At 40.0% G+C, this 23,879-nt stretch overlaps 1 protein-coding gene across 5 annotated transcripts in view; it reads left to right on the forward strand.

Moving 5' to 3' along the window:
- The window catches only part of ARHGAP28 (Rho GTPase activating protein 28), a 167,266-nt gene that overhangs the window by 81,714 nt on the left and 61,673 nt on the right, over positions 1 to 23,879 (forward strand). For 2 of the 5 annotated variants that reach the window (XM_054017580.1, XM_054017579.1), the window contains exon 1: positions 17,938 to 18,269. The exons of the other annotated variants lie outside the window; for them this stretch is intronic. The gene's annotated coding sequence lies outside the window, so the exon portion shown is untranslated. Of the gene's footprint in view, positions 1 to 17,937; positions 18,270 to 23,879 lie in introns of those variants that run through there. 5 annotated transcript variants of the gene reach the window in all.

Raw genomic sequence — 23,879 nt, forward strand, 5'->3', positions numbered from 1 at the left:
CTCCAGTGAAGTTCTTCCGGATTAACAATGGTGTATCTGAGGTCAGAATCAGAACTGTTGGCTATAAGTATACCTATAGTAATCTATATAATCTTTTGGTTAGATTGTTTTTGCATTTTCCGTGTCATGTAAAGAGTAGAATTTTGATTTTCCTAAGAAATAGTTCCTAAAATTTCTATGATTCTTAAACTGCCTCAGGATGTTTGTGTACATTAATTGTGGTCACCTCCCTCATGTCTAATAAAATCTCTTTTCTAATTAAGTATCATTAATGGAGGAGCACAGACGTTCAGATAAAGCTGTAAGCCAAATTCAGCCCTTATGTAACTCTACTGAATCCCAAAACGAGGGCCCATAAACTTTATTCTTGTCCTATCATTTAACTCCTTGATTTCTACATGATTCAGTGGTGTTGATACTGTGCTGCAACTATATAAAAAACAAGAAAGACATTGACGACTGCATATACAGATGGCAAATCATCACTCAGCAGTTACAGGGGCATGCCCATTGAAAGCATGCCTGTAATTCTACAGAGGCGGTAGTGTTACTAAGAACAGATTGGATTTTTGAGCCTGCCTCAAACCCAGCCAGCTGTAGTTAAAGCCGCAAAGGCTGACAAAGTACATTCCTCGTTGTATCAGCAAAGGGAAGGGCAAGATTCATTTACCGCCTTTGAGACTATCCCTGATGAGTTCCCATCACTGGGTAGAATTTACAATTTATCCAGTCCAAAATGGGACCTCAGGCTGTGCAACTGTTTTAATATCAATAAACCAAATGCTGTGAAGATACATATTTGTGGGGCTACACTAAATCCTGTCTAACTACGTCCCATGACAGAGCTTTGCTGGATGTAGTAAAAACAACACTTCATAAATGTGCTTGAAAGCTGTTATAAACAATTAAGTTTGTAGAACTTTAAATTAATTAAAGCAGTTTACACTTGCCACTGATAACTGCAAGTAGAGATGTAGGTAGCAGAGTATGCTTTTTCTGAGGTCTTCATAGATAAGATGTTTTTGTACTTCTGCTGATGTTTGCCACTTGAATTTTCACTTGCAAAAACTGATGTATTATTGAATTACTTTGTGGCAAAATGGTTTGTGATTTGGCTGTTTCTATATAATAGACTAGATAGTCAGGCTTCCTGGAATGAAGACTTTATTAATGAGTTTGAGCATCCGGCTTAGTCTGTATCTGTTCTGGTTTCTGAAAATTATTGCTTTACACTGTGTGTCCTCACAGCGGCTTAATATAAATATTACTTGAGCAACTCTTATACAAACATAATGTTGTCTCATTAGCGTAGTCACTCCCCTTGTGGGAAGATGATAGGCATAGCATTTACTTCTGACTGTTTTGCTGTGATACCCATTTATTTGAAATCTCAGAACATGAACATTCAATACATAGGGCAACATATAAAACAAGAATCCTGTTTCATAATCCAGTAAAAATAGATTCAATTAAATATACTCTAAAGCTATTGCAGAAGCAATTGGGTAGGCTTCAAGAGTAAGTAATATGTAACATAGTTTTCTTCTAACACAGCTGCTACCCTGAAACCTGTCATAGTTTTCTTCAGTGTATATAAAAGGCAATCATATTATTATGATAGCTAAATGGATGTGAGGGATGAAAATTTTTAATCCTCAGTTTCCACTTTTCATTCGAAGACAAAAATTTTATAAGATTGCTGAAATGAATTTTCCTTTAGAAAGTTTTAAAAAAGCAGTCCTCATTGTTTAAGGCAATATTCATGATGATGAGCTGCTCCCACATTAAAATTACAACATCTAAAGCCTGAACACAAGGTAAACATTTCAGTTGACAAAACCTGGAAAATCCTATTCAAAATCATAACATGTGATCAGTAGATCACATGGGTTCTGTTTGTAGAAGAGGCGTGATTTTGTTCTATGTTTTAACTATTGAACTGATTAGATTATATAGTTTAACCTTTGGATTACAAATGTAAATGCCATCAAACAACATTTAAGGCCAGAGCCAAAAATCATTAAAATCAATGGAAAAACTCTCATTGACTTCAGTGGGCTTTGGATCAGTAGAGCCCTGCGCAGATACAAAATCCGTATCCGATACGCAAGCCGCAAAAATGGTGCCGCAGATATAAAGTGGGTATCCGCAGATTTGCAGGGCTGTATGGATTGGTCCTTAACGACCTAACTTTAGCTCTGTTAAAATTGCTGCTAATATCTCCTTATCCTTGGTATGTATTACAAAATCTGTTTAATGCTTTATATTATTCATCCAATTATCTATAACAATTAAGTAGGTTTGTATTGAATTCACTCAAAGATTTTACCTGATTTAATAGAGAATTCTGTCTTTTCTGTATAATATAGGTTGATTTAAAAAGTCTATAGAAAGTTTATCATTCTGTATGTGGGTTGTAGCCCACGAAAGCTTATGCTCTAATAAATTTGTTAGTCTCTAAGGTGCCACAAGTACTCCTGTTCTTTTTGAGGATACAGACTAACACGGCTGCTACCCTGAAATCTAAATTCACTGGGACTCTTCTGTAAGGGTCAGGAAGGAAAAAGCAGATTTCAATGGGATTTTTTTTCTATTAGGTTCAGCATACAGATTATATGTATGTATGTGTATATATGCGCTCTCTCTCTCTCTCTCTCTCTCTCTCTCGAAATGTTATCACAAGTTAGCACTGGACTCTCATATCCAAATAAAACAATGAAGCAACACACACTTTCCTTCCTATTCCGATTGCATCACTGGAATTACTGGCTAATAAAGTTTTTTGTTTAAAAAACTTACTTATGTGTCTCTCACGGTGTTGTGTGTCTGCATTCCTGTTCATTTGTATGCTTGATTAGCTGAAATCAAATACAATGAAGCGTAGCTCCAAGCAGCCATAAAAGCCCAAAGTGAACAAAAATAACAATGAGAAATCTGCATCACCATCCTCAAGGGAATCAATGTTCAGAAGGCAAAGGAACTGAAGCGCAATCATGTACCTGCTTTCCTTGATGTCATTTTGTCATTATGTCACTGCTTATGGGTTTGCTCTTTGGTGACTTACCACACTTCACTCCTGTTTGATTAGAGGTGTGGAGATAATAAAAGATTTGCTGTTTCAAACTTAGAAATGTCTCTGCTTCCCACACATCTGACCCTTGGCAGGCTGCTGGAAAGAGGTGGCTAAGTTTTAAGAAAGTATGTGAGTATTGTTTTCATCAAGTTATGTGTTTAATATTTTGTTCTGTACCTATAATAGCTCCTTTTGCCTTTCACTCCCTGACTTCTTGATGAATGCCTCTTTTCTGTTATTGAAATTAAACCCTTTACTTAGGACTTTAAGAGGATGTAGAAATAGAGTTTCACTCCTTCAAACTGCCACTGTAACTCATAGGGATACTGATCGTTCAAGTGTTTCTGATCATAGGTAATAATTTACATTAATGAGAATATAATTGCTGGGTGACTAAGTGAGAAGGTGACCAATGGATTTGGGTTTTGCACTGATTTGGTGAGGCACTAGGTCATCCTAATGATGTTTTCTTGGATGTATGTCTTATATAAAATAAAATAAGGACCTTGCAATCAGTGAACGAATATAAAAGTAGGAGCCAAGAAAAATCTCTTGTAAAGGATATTTGCTATTGGTTAGTTTAAATGTGAATTTACAAATGGAATAATAACATACTGAAAGGCCATTTTTGTAACTGTTATTTTATACATTTGGATGATGGTATTAAGCAGGTGAGGGTTATGCAGTGTATTTTTAATGACATCAGCACCAAGGTAAACTAGCCAACATTTACCAAAGTGAGCTGCATTTGATATCACTGGAGCAGATCTTTCTGGCTAAATATAGTCTTGTGAAAGGCTACACTAGTGAGCAATGAAATGAGGAGTAAACTAAAGAGGTATGAGGTTGATAAATGAATGATCATACAAATCACTGTAATCAAGATGTGTTTTTATAGCTTTCACCTACAGTAATCAGTTTTGATCAAATGATTGATTTAATCAATGAATGGATAATGCACTTGTCAAAATCCAAACAGTTGAAAAGGACCTAATACTGAATTATGTGAAAAGGCTGGTTGGTGGTTTGCGTTGCCAACCCTCCAGGACTGTCCTGGAGTCTCTAGGAATTAAAGATTAATCTTCCATTAAAGATTATGTCATGGGATGAAATCTCTAGGACTATATCCAACCAAAACTGGCAACCCTATTTGTGTCTAAAATATTAAGTAATGTTATATGGAAGTCTAAACACATGGCTGAAACTTATGGGTGTTACTGGGTTTCTCAACAAAGCATACAAAGAAAAAAAACAGTGTTTGATGGAAGAACTGCTTATAAAAGGGTCAGTCTATACAGTCCTTTAGTGGCCAGGATTTGAAATGAGTTATTACATTATATTTGAGATCTCTCAAACCATATTGTATTGAAATAGGCTAAGAGAGCAGCTTCTCAGTTAGCAGTGATCTTGTGGTAAGTACCAGTGTTTACTTAGCTGAAATGAGGTTATTTTGCATGAAGAAAATGATCAGGTACTTTCTTGGATAGAAATTGTTTACGGAAACACTACAATAGAAGATCTTCTGAAATACTTTATTCTAAGCAACATCAGTATTTGTCCTCTCAGAGTTTTTGTGACTGTTAACGCCCAGATCCTCAGCAGGGGTAAACTAATGTAGTGCAATGGAAGTCAGTGGAACTATATTGATTTACATTATTGCTGGACTGGGCCCCAAATTTAATCCTGGTGACATATCCCACATTCCCTGCAGTACCTGCTTGGAATGAGTGAGCCACAAGGTGCTTTTAATTCACATGGAGCTGAAGCATGACTTTGCCATGAACCACCTAAGCAAGTATGTTGCTGTGCTGCCCCTGGAGCAGAGACTTGTAGAGTTACAATCTGCCTCTTGGCTAGAAAAGGGATAGTGGAAGTAATTCAGGGCCAGATTCTGCCACCCTTTACTCACAGAGAATAGTATTTTACTCTGTGAGTAGTGACACTGAAACCAATGGCAGTATTCCGAGACTAAATCTCCCTGAGTAAGAATGGCAGAATCTGGCCTTAAGTTATGATATGAAGAGCAGAAGGGTATTGTGGAAAACAGAGTTCATAGAAGATACAGCAATGCTCCCAAACTGGAACCATCATGATTTGATTAAGCAGGGATGAAATTATCCAGATTTCTAGCTGCCTGCATATCCTTGAAAATCTGTCACATGCACAGTAACCAGAACTACTTTCTGAACTTAAAGCGAGATTCTGATCCTCTTACTCATGTTGAATAGTACCTTGCTCCACGATTAGTCACATTTATTTATTTCAATAGGAATGCTCATGTAGTAAGGTGATATTCCGTTTAAGTAAAAGAGGCTGGATCTGGCCCACAATTTTCTGGCCACTGACAATGGGCCAGATTCCGATATCCATACTCATGTTGAATAACACCTTACTCTGAGTGATGCCATGGGACCTCAAAGGGACCACTAATGGAGCAAAGTGCTATTCTGCATGAGAAAGGGCATTAGAGCCTGGCTCAATATCTGTAGCTATGCAAGCAAAGCTTTTTCTATTCATTTTCCTTTACCCGTTATCTGTCTTGTCTGTTTAGATTGTAAACTCTTCAGGGTAGAGACCATCTCTTATTTGGTGTTTGTCCAGGGCCTAGCACAATTGGGACCCATTCTCAGTTGGCCATTAGGACTTCTAGAATACAAATAAATAATAACAGCAAAGATAATAATACATGTTCTCCAGTCTCATGCTTCAGGACATAAAGCAAATGCCCTGTGTGGCCAGGGAGGAATGTGTAGAACTGCATCATTGGATAGAATTGTAGGAAAAATGAATGGAATGGTTGACCTGTAACCTTCAGACCAGCTGGAACCATAATAAGTGTTTTTCATGCTAGGTGTCTTATAAGTGACGAGACAGGGAGAAGTGCTTCAAAATGCAGCTCATTAAGAGAAAATGGCTGAGCTTTGGTTTGGTTCTTATTTTATATGAAACTATTAGCACACCCTTAAACCCCCATGCATTTACAGATGTGCAGACATTCCAAACTATCTCTGGTGTGTTGGAATGAGATTTAATTGAAATTCTTTCTACTTAGCTAAAAGGGACTCAGCAACTGTGCTTGAGAAAATTTTTTCTTGGAAGATACATTGAGTATGGAAAAGGAGTTATTCCTTTTTTATTTATTTTTTTAGTTACATGAAAAAGTTACACATGATGTTTAAAAGGCCCAGTGGCAAGGCATTCAACTTAAACCCTGTAAATCACAATGTGTTATCAGACATGTGCCTCTAAAATGGTTGTCTCATGTTATCCTTGAATAATGTCTAACTTGCATAAGCTGTTTCACAGGAACATTCATGAATGCAGGATCTCCAAACGTTAAAGACATCAGCTCTCTTTCCTTGTGAGTGTTAAATTCATTTAATATTTCTCCCCAAGGCTGGGATAGGATTAACACAGTCATGAAAGGAATGGCCATGGGCCCTCGCCAGTTCAATTCCAGTTTCACAAATGTTGAAATGTTCCCAGAAACTTGTTCAGAAGCCTCACTGTGTAATTCACATGGTTGCTTAGTCTAGTAAGCAAAGTGGTGCTACAGTCTACTTGGAAGATATGTATTCCCTAACCTGAATGCGGGGGGGAGGAGGGAGAGGGGGGATGAGCTGTGTAGACTCAGTGTAATGGGAAACAGAGCTTTGGCAAAGTGCAGAAGCACAGCTCCTATTAAATATAGTCCCTTTCTTAGGAGTCTCATTGCTGAGGCCTACTGGTGGGAGCATGTGGAGTTGTCTGCAGCCCAGGCTATCCCATCTCTGTAGAGAAAGGGCTTCAGATAGCAGAGCTTTCAGTCTGCACCGCATGCACTTGAAAAGGCTGCATAAAGCAAAATATTGGAGAGAGCTTTTGGGGACATTTTTAAATCAAGCAGTTTTGTTGGTCCTGCATTCTGGCGCCAATCATGTAAAGCACTGCCAAGCATGTGCTTAGCGGTAAGTGCTTTACTGGGTCAGTGTCATAGTGCTCAGCAGTCAGCACCTTGCAGGGTTGAACCCTGGTTTGTTTGTTTTCTGATCTGCAGAAAAGCTCTTGTCAGTGTGCGGTGTAATGCTTTGATTTTGACAAAAATTGCTGTGGTGTTTTTCAATATTTTATTTGTATTTCAGATTGGCCCCTTAATGTCAGGACCAAACAGAGTCAAACCATGGGTTGTCAATGCCACTGGTGAAAAACATTTCCCCTGACATAGGTCTGCGTATCAATCACAAAGTCTAGAGGACTAGACTGTAGCCTAAGCTGAAGTTTTTCCTGTTTCTAAAAACCCTTGTGACTTGTATTAGAATTGAAAACTCCTAAAGCTCAAGAATAAAGATTTGTGGGAAAGTATCTTGGTAAAGATTGTTTTTGTTGTGGTTGGACTGAATAACCCACTCTACCAGCTTGCAAACACACATTTCACTTCTGACCCCTTTCACTCCCGAAAGGCTAGGTGCTGCCTCTAGGCCAAACCCTGAACAAGAAGAGCCAGGGAAACCACACCATCCCAGGAATGGCCCCAACAGAGACTGTGCCGCAGAAACAATGCCTCAGTCACAATTCCCTCCCACCTTCCCTCTTGGAGGGGGAGAGAGGGGATAGGTAATTATTTACTGCACTCAAGTGATAAGTTCCAGTCATCATGTACCTTTGATTACCTTACCTTACCTGCACTCTGCCTGCTAGTTCATTCTCACCAAGGTTTATTCTAACAATCCAAATCACTGACCATCCTCAAACAGCAGTTGTTTTTTTAAACAACGGACAGAAAAAAAATCTTTCCTTCATCCTCTACCTCCCTGCTTATAAAATTACATTGGTCCGAAGCCCAGGAAAGACAGTATATTGTCCCGGACCAATGACAAGTTTAAGGTCTGAGAGCTCAGCATTTGAAATGGAAGCTTTGTGTTATTGGAAATTCCTAACTGAGACACGACACTTCTTATATATGTGGAAGGGCCCAAGATACCAAATTTTTAAAAACAGCTACATTATTGCATATGGCAAAGGCACTTTAGATCATTAGCAGAAGTTTATAACATTTTATTAGTTGCAATTTCTTTCTGTCTTGGAGATTTATGCAGTTTGAAAAGGAATCATTTCATCCATCTCTAAAATGCAGGTCTGCCTGGAGTGAAAGATGACTGCTTACTCAGACTGCAAATTCTTTGAGGCAGGGACCATCTATTTGATACATGTATGTACTCTGCATAGCACAAATGGGGCTCTGGTCTCTGATTGAGAACTCTAGGTGCTATGAGAATACAATAAATAATAGGTTAGCAGCACACAGCAAAAAATATATAGAGCAAAGAAGTAGTATATAACAGTTGATTGAAACAACAGGGGCAATTTAAATAGGCAGCAGGCAACTACTTACACTGAAAATTGGCCAAAACACCAGGAATAACAGTGCAGTATTGTTGTAGCTGTGTTGATCCCAGGATACTAGAGACAGAAGGTGAAGAAGAGCTCTGTGTGAGCGCGAAAGCTTGTATCTCTCACCAACAGAAGATAGTCAAATAAAAGATATTACCTCACCCACCTTGTCTCAGGAGTAACACTGATATTCCTGCAAACATTACCATGATATCTTAATAAAATCGTAAAGACCTGGGCCCCTAATTGAATGTACCATCTGTAAAAGGGGAGCTCCAACATTGTAGGACTTGCCCTTCCATCATGCTGGCATATTTGCGCAATGGGTTAGTGCCTAGTACTTATAGAGCAGTGCTGTGTGGAGTGATGCTGAGGTTGTGAGTTCAAAGCTCACCTAGAGCACTACTTTTAGGGGGGAGAGGGATAGCTTAGTGCTTTGAGCATTGGCCTGCTAAACCCAGGGTTGTGAGTTCAATCCTTGAGGTGACTACATAGGGATCTGGGGCAAAAATCAGTGCTTGGTCCTGCTAGTGAAGGCAGGGGGCTGGACTTGATGATCTTTTAGGGTCCCTTCCAGCTCTATGAGATAGATAGGTACTAGCTCCTGAGGGAAGAGTGCTACCTACTGAGTCACCAGCACCTGCCTGCAGCATGCTAAGATTTCCTTGCAGGTCTTCCATCCAAGTACTTACCTTGGCATCCCCTACTTAGTTGCACAATTTCACTTCCTCAGATTTGAGGGCTGCAGACATTAGCTGTTGTACTGCCTCACAGAAGTGCTTTGATGGTTTCAATATTTGGAGCAAGACTGATTTCTTTCTTCTCCTGTGCCAGTTTTAGTGAGCTCAGAGTTGTGCATTGTGCTCACCTTTGCCCTTCTCATTCCAGATTGACACATTTCAGTATTTTGTCACTCTTTCGTTAGTAAATGATGCACATAGTCTTGGGGATCTGGGATTAAGAGGAGCTTCCACTTTGACAGTCCATCTTAGAAGTGCTTATACATGTGGTTTCTTCGGCTTTTTAGTGTATAAATGTGTGTTCGAAAATGAATGTGTCTATTTGCTTTTATTAGCAGCTGGTCTCTACAATATAAAATCGAAACCAGTTGGGTGTGACCAGAAGTTTGGACCTGTTTGTTATATGTACCTATTAGCATGTAACTCCTGTTGCTCCCAGCCAAAACTTAATACAGCAATAGCTATGAATCTCAGTGGAGACTAGCATGAATATTGTGGTCAGATCCTGGCCCCTGTTGCATTCTCTTTGCATTGCTAAGAGTGCAAAGGGGATGGATGTGATGAGTGTTCTGAGCCATCACTGAACCTAATGGGCCATCTGAGAGAATTCCCTATAAGTCCTAAGGGTCCAGCCAATCCACAAGTTAGGGTTACCTGGTTAGACCCTAAGGTGGGTGTATAGGCTCCCAATGAAAGCAGGCATTCCAGTCTGTTCAATGTCACAACCTTGTTGGGGATACTCCCAGTTGCCTGGTAGTTCTGATAGATTGGGCATGGCTGGAGCAGAGGCAATCAGCCAGCTGCCCTGGCAATGAAAAACCAGTTTAAATAGCCAGCTGGGGATTTCTTTGTGTGTGATAGGCCTGAGTGTCAGGAAGCCAGTGTAGCCCAGCCCCTACTACCTTCTAATTTCCTCCTGTGGCATAGGGAGGTATTCTGGGTGCTGAAGGAGAAGGGTCAGAAAGCAGTGCACTCCTGCATCACCAAAGCCTGTTTGTTATAAGTGATTCTGTGGCAGTGAAACAACCCCCGAGGGATGAGTCATTACCGATGGCCCAAGTTACAGGACCCGTAAGGGTGACCTGGCCCTCATAACCCAGTGTCATTTGCTTCTCAGCTGTACCTGAGTATTTGGTTTTCTCTCTACATATACCTACTATCAATGTAGTACTTGAGCATGTCCCAAGTGTTCTAAAAACAACAGGATTCTATTTCTCTCTTCTCTTCCTCTCTCTTGGAAAGGAAGAGTGATTATTTTTGGTGGTACTGCTGTGTGTGTACCTTACTGTAGGAAAGCCAAATCAAAGGGATGAGTATTGCATTTAGTCCTGGTTTCACTACATTTAGATTCCGAAGGGAATAGTTGTGTATATTATACTTAATATGTGATCTTGCCAGGGTTGGCACCTACCATTGCTTCTAATATGGATGTTTTCACATCTGGTATAAACAAAAGCTGGTTATTATCCTGAGTTATGGCAGCCAAATGGATACCAGCTCACACAGTCTCACCAATTTTATCTACGCAAAAACAAAAAGCAGACTATATGAAACATTAGTATATTATAGAGTCTGGAGAATGTTGCCTGCAATTATAGTGATTGGTTAATGAGGCTGTCACTGCAATTATGGAAGTGCTTCCAGCACCCCCAAGTCCCATGTGAAATTTGATATTTTATCACATCTCCTGCATTTTGCCTCCCTTTGAGCCACTATTTTCACTGCACTTTCTAAAAGTTTTGTTCAGCAGTCTTTTCTTACAAAAGCAATGGTTGTGAACCCACCACTTTATTATATTCAGTGTTTGCATTGTTGAAAATTGTTGCACAAACACATGCCAGTATTCAGGAGTGGTTTGATATCAGAAGGAACGTTGCCAGGGGAACAGCTGCAGTTTCAGATAATTGTGTATCTGGCATAAGGAATATATAAGAGCAATAACATTACCGTTTGATTGGTTTTTCCAGGCATCACAGTTTGATTTAAAGTGAATGTCAGGAACTGATATTGAAAATCTGAAAGATACAGTTACTGTTAGACCTGAAATTGTGGATTTCACATATTGTAAATAAACAAAAAATTGTAAGGGTGATTCTCTTGGTTTCATAACGGTTTATAAATCTTAATGATGGGCTTGATCTTGTAAGCCTATAGAAATCCCATTCAAGTCTATATAAAATAAGTCCTGAAGATTAAATATTACAAATAATGAACACTTTCAGAAACTATTTTATTTATATATATATATATATATATATATACTATTTTTCACCTTAAAAGCCATCTCTGAAGCCTATACCAAAATATTAAACTTTCTTCCCTCCTCCATCAACATTTCCTGACTTTAGCCAATGACTTTGAGAAGTCACTTTAGCAAAGCACATTTCATGATGTATTGAAAAAAAATCCCTTGGGTATATTGCAGTAGCTTAGCTGATTAAGTTAACATCTAATGGAAAAAATGATACATTACTTAGTTCAAATTAAATGTTCACCCATATGGAGGGGCAAATTCTTTGATAAGTCATATGAAACTAGCCAAAAACTTAGCTAAATTCTTGAAACAAATGGCAACCTTGTCAAATACTGGCCCCATTAAAGCCAATTGACGTTTTGCCATTGCTGTCAGTGGGGCCGGTATTTCATCCCTGGGTTTGTTTGGATTGAGACAAAGTTCCCCTTTCCCTTCTCAAACCCTGACAGTCTTCCAGACTTGGCTGAAATCCTTTGTGGATTCTCACCAAGTCTGAGACGCAGTTTTGGTCCAGCAGCTGTCATCACATCTTGTGAGTGGGTTCCAGGGAACAGAGATGGACCCTGGTCAGTCCAGTGGGGTAGTTCCAACTAGAGCACACAATGTTTGACCAGAGTCCAGATAATCAGAGCCCAACCTACAGACTTCCAGACCTGACTGAACTCCACGCACCTTTTGCAAAGCCACCAAAGATCGGATGTCTGGTGAGCAGCATTAAGGCAAAGGAGAAAGATCTGGATGGGTTGGGAAAGGAAGAGATATAATGGGAAACAGAGAAGGGATAGGAAGAAGATCCAGCTAAGGTCTGGATAACCATCTAGAAGGAGAAACTGGTCCTATTGATATTAATGGGCATTTTACCATTGATTTCAATACAGCCAGGCTCTCGCTCATTAACTTTTGGGAACTTATCCAAATTGTACCTGCAAACCTTTTCAGGCTCACACGTTAGTTATGGCTGTTAGACTATTGCTGCAGATGAGCCCAACCCAAAAATCATTCGTGAGTTTGGGGAATTCTAGTTCTGAACCCATAGGTGTAGTTTTTAGCTCAGGCCCATTTCACACAATGAAAAACACATCTGAATTCAGAAATGCTGACAAATAATACTGCCTTTCCATCTTCTTGCCAAGTGACTGATAGTATCAGGCTTTCACTCATTTCCTCCTTACTTTATGGTTTGTTTCCATCACTCTATTTCTTCTTCTGGGGCCTTTCTTCTCACTTGGCCCCAGAGTGTTACTTGTTTAGTTTGTAAAGAAATGTATGGCTTGTAGGGAAAGTAATTTTCCCCATCTGGCTTTGCTTTGTGAATCTTACTGTAAATACTATGGATTAGGATAGCCAGTTTCTCCATGACATGGCTTAAAGCAAAGTGAAGAAAGATAACCTCTCATTATAGAAATCTAATGAGAGAATATTGTCAGAAGATAGTGAAGCGGGGAAATATTAGTTCTGAATTACTGAGGTCATCGATGTCGATGTTTTCATCTAAATATTGAGATGCATGCATATTTTGTTTTTAAAAGTTCTTGATTGACCTAAAGGATATTTTGTTTGCCTACTCTGTGTATATCTCCCAGTTTGTACAGCTCCTTGCGTTGTTTCAACATCCATCCATCCCTGTTTCAATGCCCACCGAAAGCAAGCTCAGTACTCTCACAGTTAATTTACTCTTGAAGAAGGTTTATCCAACAAGCAAATTAATTGTCAAGGTGACCTTCAGAGCCAACATTTTTTACTCCAGATAAAGAATGCCATTTCAGCTTGATTATGAAATTCAGCTAAGTAACCAGGCAGCAGCCCTTCTATAAAACACAGCAGCATTGCAAAAGAAAAATTACTCCTACAATAAATATGAATTTTCTTTTCCATTCGTCTTCATCTGCTGGCACTACATATTCTGCAATCTTTCCTCTCTTTTGTCATGCTCTGTAAATCTTCTCCTCTTGCATGACTGCTTTTATGTTTAAACCGACTTGTGGGTTAAATACTTTAAAAATCCCTATTTCATACACTGTATAATAATACAGCGATAGGCTTTCTTTGTCAGAGCTAGAACTATAATTCAAGTTTAGCAGTCTCCTGTTGATCACAAATTCCATTTAAGATGTTTGCAAAGCTCCCCCTGCAAAGCCCACTGGATGAGTTAGATCTTTGGAATCGTAGTAATGGAGGGTTCCGTCCTGCAGGACCCCAATGGCATCCGTGGGAGGTTTGCCTATGTAAGGGCTGGGGAAGCAAGCGGATGTATTTCTATGTTTTTTCTATCACAATAGTTACTTTAACATATGTCACTGTAACAGCGTCCCTGCAGGCCCCCCCACCCCCCCGGCTCCTGCCCCCGCTGGGCTGAGAACGTCACACAGAGACCTTTAGGTGTAGTGCACACCTGGTGCTTTTATTTACAGGCTGCGCTCCCACCATCTTTCCACCATACAAGTAATCCCCTTCTTGCAGTCCACTGGCAGGAGAGCGGGGGCAAGCTATCTCTCTCTGCTTCCCCCTCACTACCTTTCCTCTATTGCGGCTTCCCTCTTTCCAGCTCTCCCACCTTCCTTCCTTTGGGGCTCTTATCCAGCCCCAGCCTGATGAGGCAGCTGCTGTTCAAACTTCCCCAATAAGGGCCAGGTGGTCTACCCAGCTCCAATTCACCTCCCTTAATTGGAGCTGCAGTGACAGTTTTCTGCTTAGAACCCTGTCACAGTCACCTATTAGTATTTTGGCCATCATTTCTTCCTCTTTATTTCCTCTAATGGCTTATCTTGAGATGTTTCACTTATCTTTGAGTTTCGGAATAATGTTATTTCACTTTAATGAAAGCATGCCAGATCTGGAGCATGTGTGGTTAATGTATCCCAGAGTTAATGTAAAATTCTGTTATGCAAGATTCTCTGATTTCTACCCGTTGTGAGCTGGAATAGCTCTAGGGTGACCGGACAGCAAGTGTGAAAAATCGGGACGGGAGTGGGCAGTAATAGGAGCCTATATAAGAAAAAGACCCAAAAATCGGGACTGTCCCTCTAAAATTGGGACATCTGGTCACCCTAAATAAATCAATATGTTGAGCCTTTGTAAAGGAAGCAGTAATTATGTTTCAGTGCAAGCCGCCATATGAGTTTATGATCGTGCCAGCTTCATTTTTGCAGAATAATTAGTCAAACTAAGACTCTTCCACATCCTTTCTGGAGCTTTGTTTTCATGCTCTTCATATGTGATCTGCTCTAGGAATTATTTGGGCAGAAGTTCTATGACTTGTGTTATGCAGGAGGTCAGGCTATATAACACAATGGTCCCTGCTAGCTTTGAAATCTGTGAACCTATATATGAGGGCTTAGCAGAGTCCTTTAAACCAGTGGTTTTCAAACTTTTTTTCTGGCGACCCAGTTGAAGAAAATTGTTGATGCCTGCAACCCAACGGAGCTGGGGATGAGGGGTTTGGGGTGTGGGAGGGGCTCAGGGCTAGGGCAGAGGGTTGGGGTGCAGGGGTGAGGGCTGTGGGGTGGGGCCGGGAATGAGGGGTTCAGGGTGTGGGAGGGGGCTTTGCGGTGGGTCAGGGGATGAGGGGTTTGAGGTACAGGAGAGGGCTCTGGGTTTGGGGGGACTCAGGGCTGGAGGGGGTCAGGGTTCTGGGCTGGGGGTGAAGGCTCTGGGGTGGGGCTGGGAATGAGGGGCTTGGGGTGCAGCAAGGGGCTCTTGGTTTGGGGGAGGGCTCAGGGATGGGGCAGGAGATTGGGGTGCAGGCTTACCTCAGGTGGCTCCCAGTCAGCGGCGCAGCAGGGGTGCTAAGGCAGACTTCCTGCCTGTCCTGGCATCGCGGACCGTGCTGCATCCCAGAAGCAGCCAGCAGCATGCAGGCACCGCCCCCTCCAGCTCCCATTGACCTGTTCCCGGTATATGGGAGTGCAGAGCTGGTGCTCGAGGCGGGACCCTCCTGCCTAGGAGCTGGACCTGCTGCTGGCTGCTTCCAGGGCGCAGTGCAGTGTCAGAACAGGTAGGAACTAGACTGCCTTAGCCGGGCAGCACCGCCGATGGGACTTTAAACAGAACCGCCGTGACCCAGTGCCTTACGTTCCGCGACACAGTGCTTTATGTTCTGTGACTCAGCACTGGGTCCTGACCCGCAGTTTGAAAACCACTGCTTTAAGCAATATCACAGTAACATTTACCTGTTAAAGTGGGAGCTCTTAATTACTGTTTAATGCCCAGATTCATCAGCATACTTAAGCACATACCTAACTTTAAGCACGGCGCAGATCATATATATATGCAGCAATAAAATAGATGGTGTTTTTTTTAAAGGTTTGGGTCATTTCTATTATGTGCCTCATTTTGTTTAATTCTGAGGAAAATCATACTGCAAGACCAGATATATTGGTCATGGAAAGCTATTAAATGCTCAGCATTACTGCTTCTGAAATATTATACCCTTTTTTCCCTGTATGAACCATCTACGAAATCAGCTCAGAGCTTCTTGTGCACATGGCATGAAAAATGATAGTTCCTTAAAACAACTTTTCCTGGAATGACCTTCATAAGGCCTTGATTCTGCAAAGAATGTTGTCAGGAAGACCTCTGTGATGTGCAGAGTCCCACTGGCTTCTGTGGGGCTCCAAGTGGTATAGTAGCCCATTATTATTTATCATTTCTATTTATTATTTGTGCCTAAAGGCCCCAAAAGATGTCATGGCCCCATTGTGCTGGGCATTGTACAAACATGTAATAAGAGACAATTCCTGCCCTGGAGAGTCTAAGCACCCATGTGTGAGGTCCTACCAGGATTGTGGCCCTGGAAATTTTTAAAGGGACACTATTAGGTTAAAGTGCATGGGCCACATACTTAGAACCATACTTTGTTACTAATAACACCTTTAGATTATTGTACGCACACTAGTAGAGAATGTTTTAATGTTTCAAATACTTTTTCACTGAATTTTGAAAAACCATCATGAAAAAATTTCTCCTAATATTTGATTTTGTTAAAAATTGTCAATAAAAACCTAGAACTAGGTTTAAAATGACCTGACAGTGTCCTTTTTAATTTAATCATTTATCCACACAACAGGCCCCGCACAAGCGGCAGCATTGCTGGCTTTCCAGTCCTTCTATCCCACCACTTAACCAGTGAGAGAGATCCTCTAAGGATGGGGGAGTGGGTCAGTCTCCATGACTTTCAGCCTTGAGCTTCTCAGTTAGTGCCTGTGGTGATGGTATTGTAATATGGGTGTCTGTCTAGGTGGGTATGGACTGAGACCACCACATTATTTCAGTCATTGCCAACTCAAGCTGAATTCATAGCTTGAAAGCCCATTGCCGATCTCCTGAGCCATCCAGGTCCCTGCAGCTCATCCTTTAAAGCATGACTAGCCAGTCCATAATTGCAAACAGTGACAAGCAAGCTGCATTCTTGATCCCATGGACAGTAATCTTTAAAATCCAAAAGGATTTATGAAATCAAAAGGCTACATAAAGACCAAATTTTGTGAGATGAGACTGAGAGTTTTGATTTCCTGTATAAAAATTTCGAAGAAAACTATTCAAGCTTAAAGGTGAATTGCAAAACAAAATCCCATTTGTTTTTTTCCCCTCTTTACTGCCCCTGCAGATGTATAATGGCCATCACAGAGATTGTTTCCTCCTATTTCTTTCTCTTTTTTTCTGCTGGTGTTGGGTTGGTTTTTACATTAGAAATATCAGGTTCTCTCTTCCTTACTTTGTTGGATGACTTTAACAAGGTTTCTGGAGGCCCTGAACTGAGATGTCACATGAAGCTGTAACCGGAGTTTCAGCTCTTCCTCCTACAACGTGGGGATGGAAAGGGTAGAGGAAATCTGTCTTAGACAGACCTGTTTAGATAATTAGACTAATAAAGCTGTTTTTCTTAACTATGTTAGAACATTTGGAATACTTACCTTGTTTGAAAGCTGTTTATTAGATCTCCTTTCAGTGAGTTAACAGACTGCAGTGAGGAATTGTTTCCATGGTGTGTTTTCTAGAGGTGGACCCAACCCAAAACCCGGATCCAATCATGCACAAACTTCAGAAGTTTTGGATCTGGATGCAAATGTTGTCATACAATCCCAGCTCTATTGTTTTCTTAATGTGAACCCTGTTGCATGTTCTCTAAAAGCTTCATCGTCTTCTAAGTGTTCAGCTGATCTGCTCTCTTGGACACTTTCCTGAAGCAGAAAGGCATTCGCATAAATGTTAGATTTTCCTGTAATCCATGTTTTGGCTCACTTTTCTTTCCTAGATGGCATTGTGTACTGAAGTTTTGGATTGGGTGGGGTTGCAATATCAATGCAGATAGAACTTTTCATTACGTTAGATGTGGGCACTTATTTATGATTTTTTTAAATAACATTAATGGGAAATGCCTTACATCCTTTCAGTGGAAAACAAATAAATTAGCCCTGCCTTTCTATTTCACTCACACTACAGTGTCTCTCATGAATTACAGAGCTACTAGCAACAGATTGTGCTTTTATTTCTCTTCTTAGGAAATGGATGAAAGATTTAAGTTCTGACACAAACAGGAAAACACACTATGAGCATTTATCCTGAAGGCATCAACTCTTTAAATAGCTACTGAGTAGTGTGACTGTTTCTCACAAGGACCAGAAACTCCACTGCTCTTTGTTTCGCTAGTCCTTGTATGACTAGAGGCATAAAGCTTTATCCTATCACAGTGTGTTCAGATAGCTATGCATGTTTGTGACTGTAGTCTGGGAAAGGATTTACTGCAACTGGAGGCATGAAGAAACTTGGATTCAAATATATTTTGCTCTGTTCCTTTAAGGATATCATCAGTGAGACTTTATTCGGCTCCAAGGTAAGGTTTACAGAATGTGCTAAACTGATAATTTTTCAATCTTTGAATGTTTAAACAAGGAATGACGGGACGGGGAGAAACCTGTCAAAGATATAACTAGTGGAATTTTCCAGCTACACAGGAAAGGAAAAGGGGGACAGAATGATCCACTGTAGAAAAACAATTGGATACATTGTAAGTGAAAGTGACTGCAAGACAGGCATATGTGTGTGTTTTGTGTTTCCAAAAGTGTTGACTGAATGTAAAGAAAAAGAAAAGTACTTGAAGATCTAATGTCATAAAACTTTTAAAGATCCTATTAATATTGCATGTAGTTTCTACAATTACTGTATTGTTTAAAGCAACAAAGAATCCTGTGGCACCTTATAGACTAACAGACGTATTGGAGCATAAGCTTTCATGGGTGAATACCCACTTCGTCAGACACCTGACGAAGTGGGTATTCACCCATGAAAGCTTATGCTCCAATACGTCTGTTAGTCTATAAAGTGCCACAGGACTCTTTGTTGCTTTTTACAGATCCAGACTAACACGGCTACTCCTCTGATACTTGTATTGTTTAAGACACACTTTAATCATAGTTTACTCCTAAAATACAAGTTTCAGTAACTGCCTCCTGATTTACTTCTTGGAACAGAATTCACATAAAATTACACAACATTTAATTTTTTTCGATTTCCCCGATTGTGTAACAGAAATTCACTTTCTTGAATTTATGTTCTCTCTCTCTCTCTCTCTCTCTCTCTCTCTCTGTATATATATATGACATTGAGGGATTTCTGAATGTTGTGACCTGATTCTGATTTCGTTTACACCAGTTGCACACTGTTTATTTCAGTGGAGTTATTCCTCATTTACACCAGCGTCAGGGAGAGCAGAATTAGGCCCTGAGTGTTGAATAGACCACAATATCACAAGTTACACAGCTAGATGAGAAGCAACACATTTTCAGTTCACAGATGCATTATCTAGATCTACAATTTCCAAATGTTCATTGAATCTGAACTTATCTAAAATGTAGTTCAGTTCTGAGTACCTGGAAGCCAGGATTTTCAAATATTGCAGACTATTCTCTAAAGAGAATTTTTTTTTTTACCCAAAGGAATTTAAATCTGATAACAACTAGGTGAAATCCAGAAAAATATGTTGAAGATCAGTTAAAAAAAGTTTATCATTAGTACAATGTGAAATTTTAAAAGGACCTATAAACTATCATATGTCCTTGTCACTGTAAATCTCATCGTTCTGGTGAAATGTAACTCAGATGACATATATGCCTTTTAAAAGAAAGGGAATTGAAAAATGTATTTATAAAATTAAGTCAACAAATATAAAAATATACCCATTCTTCTCCATTGTCATGCTCCCCTCCTCTCCCTGCCATCTTTTATTTCAACATTCCTTTTGATTTCTGTCACACCGATTGGTTAACTTGCACAACTCTGGTACTATTTCTCTAAGAACACAGCTTTGGAGCCTGGGAGACATTTCTTTTAACAGCTGTAATGACCACAGGTATATGTGCACATGCTAAAATGGTCAACATAACCATCCCTTCTCCAAAATCCCCTGAGCCTGGATCATCACCTCCCACATAAATATTCATGGTAGAAACTTTATACAGGGAGCTCCTCGAGGAGTTCTTCTCCTATTATTCTGTCTGTGGAAAAGGTCTTGCCCCATCAAATAGCCACAGGACCTGGCCCCAAATCTGGTAGGTTACTGGGAATCCACTGGAGGCCAGTGCCATCAGTGGTACCCAATACTGCAGAGAACTCCAACAGGATGAATATTAATGTATTTCAGTTATCTGGAAGATAACTGAAGTCACAGATCAGGAAGTCACAACAGCAGATACTCTCTGTACTGTGCCCAGGCCTGACATTTGACAGCAAAAGATCCATGCAGCTGGCCACATTGGTAGCTAGCTAGTTTCTAGTTTCTTTTGCTAGCTAGTTTCTTGATTAAATTGCTTAGAAAAGGGAGAGAGATTAGACACTGCATAGAACTTTGTGATGTCTCTGAGCAGTAGTTTCCTTAGTACCGGTCAGACTATTGCATGTTTTAAGATGAGTAGTAGATTCCCCGCATCAAAGGAGGTGTTGAAAAATTGTTATTAGAGGTTCCAAGGGTGCTCTGCCAGAAACATGTGCCGAGGTCAGTCACTAGTGGGGGTTCTGATTGCCCTCTGTGCTTCCATGACTATTACATGTGTGAATGTGATGAATTCTTAGAAAGAAAGGACATTTTTTTCCTCTGGTTATGTTCTAGGCTTTCTTTCAATGGTCTATGAAGCCATCACAGATGTTGATCTTCATCTAGTCCATTCCCTGCGCTGAGGCAGAATTAAATATACTTAGATCATCCCTCAGAGGTGTTTGTCAAACCTGTTCTAAAAACCTCCAACTATCCCTATAGTTGCTTAACTATTCTTATAGTTAGAATTATTTTCCTAATAGCTAATTAAGTTTCCCTTGCTTAAAACTTAGCCTATTACTACTGATAATCACTATCCTTTTTATAATAACCTTTGACATGTTTGAAGTCTGTTATCAAGTCCCCCCTCACCCTTCTTTTCTCAAGACTACACATCCCCAGTTTTTACAACCTTTCCTCATAGGTCATGGTTCCAAACCTCTTGTCCATTTAGCTCCAGTTTGTTCACATCTTGAAGTGTGGTGCCCAAAACTGGACACATTACTCCAGTCATGCCTCACCAGTGCCAAGTAAACAGAACAATTGCCTCCCGTGTTAATGTATAACACTCCTTACATCCCAAAAGGTCATTTAAGGTAGGACTTCCTTGTAACAGGAGTTGCTGTGCTCTGGGGCTAAGTGGAGGCAGTTCAGGTTTTCAAAGTGATTTATGGTTCAGCAACATTTTGCGTGGTTTAGCCTTGCTGCCTTGATGAGGAAGAAAAGTAGGATTCCTTTGGCACTATCATGAGAGAAGCATAGACTTATAGACATTCTCTGGTGTCTAGTGATATGTTGTTTGAACATAGTGGCCAGATCCTTAGATTTTGTAAATTGGCATAGCAACATTAAGAATAAGGTGATGCAATATTTTATTCAAACATTTTAATTATCCTGTATTACAAAGCCTCTGCTTTTATTTTAGAACCATGTAAAAACTTGTCAATTATTTTGGAAAACTCTACAGAGTGAAACCTATGCAAGAGAACATAGATATGAGACAACCTCCTGTTTTCAGACATATGCCACCCCCCAAAATGATTCCCAACTATATTAAATATAGTTCTGCTCCATCTTTATTTTAAAGACTACTGCCATTAAGCAACCAATTTCTGTTGGTCCCCTGAGATATGTCTCATGAAAGGTATCTCCATACATGTTATCTAGAATTCTTCATAAGGCTCACGGAAGATTATGAAAATATTCCTTCCCCCAGTTATTTTGTTCTGATCTATGTTATCTATTCATATAGATGTAATATTCTTCCCCTTAGGACATTGTTCATGTACTTCTTAAGAAAAAAAGATTAACAGCACCATAAAATAAGAACAGGCTTACTCTGCAGAGCCCTTGCAGAAATCCCAGCTAAGTAAAAAGAATAAATAACAGCTGTGCTAATCAAAGGCAAGTTTTAAAAGATAAGACTAGAATTTAGATGTGAAAATACCCGTAAAATGACAAGCTTAATGTCCACTGAATAGGAATTTCAAATAGAATGCACATTGCAGTTTAAAGCTTTACAGTAACATTTTCCAAAGTGGGCAAGTGATTTTAAGAACTTACATCCCATTTTCAAAATGACTCTCAGGCACATATGTCTTATTGACTCTTGGTGCTGCTGTATTGGGGTCTGTGCCTTTCAGACACAGAGTCTGAGCAAGGCACTGTGAAGCTCTTGTTATGCACAGCCAGTTAGAACCAGACACAGAATAAATTAGATCGCTTACAAGTACCTTACACACTGAGTGATCACTGAACACCACAAGTGAGCCTTAGGCTCCCAAGTGCCTAAGTCACTTTTGAAAATGGGACTTAGACTCCTAAGTCACTTAAGCACTTTTGAAATTTTTACCCAAAGTCTACAGTCTTGTCTGGGATTCCAGGAACAAGCAGTGACCCATCAACAGCAAATTGTAGATTGCAACAATAGTAGCTGAAATGAAAAAAGTAAGGCCCAGATCTTCAAAGCTATTTAGCTGCCTAACTCCCATTGATTTTGATGCCTAAATGTCTGAAACAACAAAACTGACAATCTACCTAATACGTTTACAGGAAGGCAGTGTAATGACCTCAATATGAGTGAAACAGAAGAAGATGTTAGTCTGTTTTAAAAATCCTGGCAGAGGCATTTTGAATCCGTTGTAACTGACGTAAATATAGCCCCTGCCTGGAAATTCTCCAAAGGGAGAATGTTATAACAGTTCAGCCAAGGTGTATTATAACAATGGCATGGATAAGCAATACAGGGTCCTCGTGGGAGGATAGCGTTACAGATTTGTAACATTCATAGAACGCCTGCATAGTCACCGAGACGATATGATCATTAAAAGATGGATGATCACCCTGAGAATGTTCACCCCTAGCATGCATCATGGCACTTATCTAGACAAGAATGGAAATAGAAACATGGATTTGTGATGCTAGAGAGCAACAACTGCTTAGTTTTACCAGTCAATTTACATTTGAGCATTTGGACATGATCTATGTTTGCATAGAGATATTAATTATTTTTATAGAACATCTTGTCAAGAATATGTGGTGGGTTGACAAAGCTCAGTTAGAAGCGCCAACCAGGCAACACTCTAAAAGCAGGAAGAGCTCTATTCCATGGTCTACAGCACTTTTAAATCAGACTAGTGATTCCATGCTCTAGTGGAGCCAGGAATTCTTGTATTTTAATCCTAGTTCTGTGACAGAATTGCTGTGTAACCTTGGACAAGTCCCTTTTACTCCTCTATATCTATAATATGGGGATAACGATGCTTACTTCCCCAACTCTCAGTGTATAGTGATGATTAATTAGCTATAGTCTGTACAGCGCTTTAAAGATGCGAAATACTCCTGATTATGGCTAAGATGATATTTTAATGATTACTGTTTCAGTGATATTGCTGCCCTAATCCAGCAAGCACCAAAACAGAATCTTCGACGTTTAGGGTCCAGTTTTCTGTTGTAGTGGAGGAACACTCAGCACCTCCAAAGAGGGAATACTCAAAGGTCCCTTTTGCACTCCCATCAATATTAGAATTGGCCCATGCCAAGCTAGTCTCCCAGTACTGCTATGAACAATCTCAAGCTTTCTATAGGCTGTCATAGCAGCCAGAGCTCACCCAGGATATTGATGCCTGGGGTGGGTGGTGTAGAATTTGCTAGAGGGTTTCTATGCCATAGGAGGATTCCATTTCCCGGAATAATCCAGATTAGTATTTTGTACTATTTAAATATGTTTGCAAGCTAAAATAACATGTTTGGATCTTAATCAAGTATTAGAATCTTGAATACTTCTCTTGAAACGAAAGCCCACTACCCTCACAGATTTCTAAGAGCTAGAGAAGCCAATGATTAAAAAAAAAACTCCAATAGAAGAAGAATTGCGCCGTAAAGATATAATACTTCCTCATGAGAATACTTCTG

Source organism: Malaclemys terrapin, chromosome 2, assembly GCF_027887155.1.
Source record: "Malaclemys terrapin pileata isolate rMalTer1 chromosome 2, rMalTer1.hap1, whole genome shotgun sequence".
In the NCBI taxonomy this organism is placed as follows: Eukaryota; Metazoa; Chordata; order Testudines; family Emydidae; genus Malaclemys; species Malaclemys terrapin.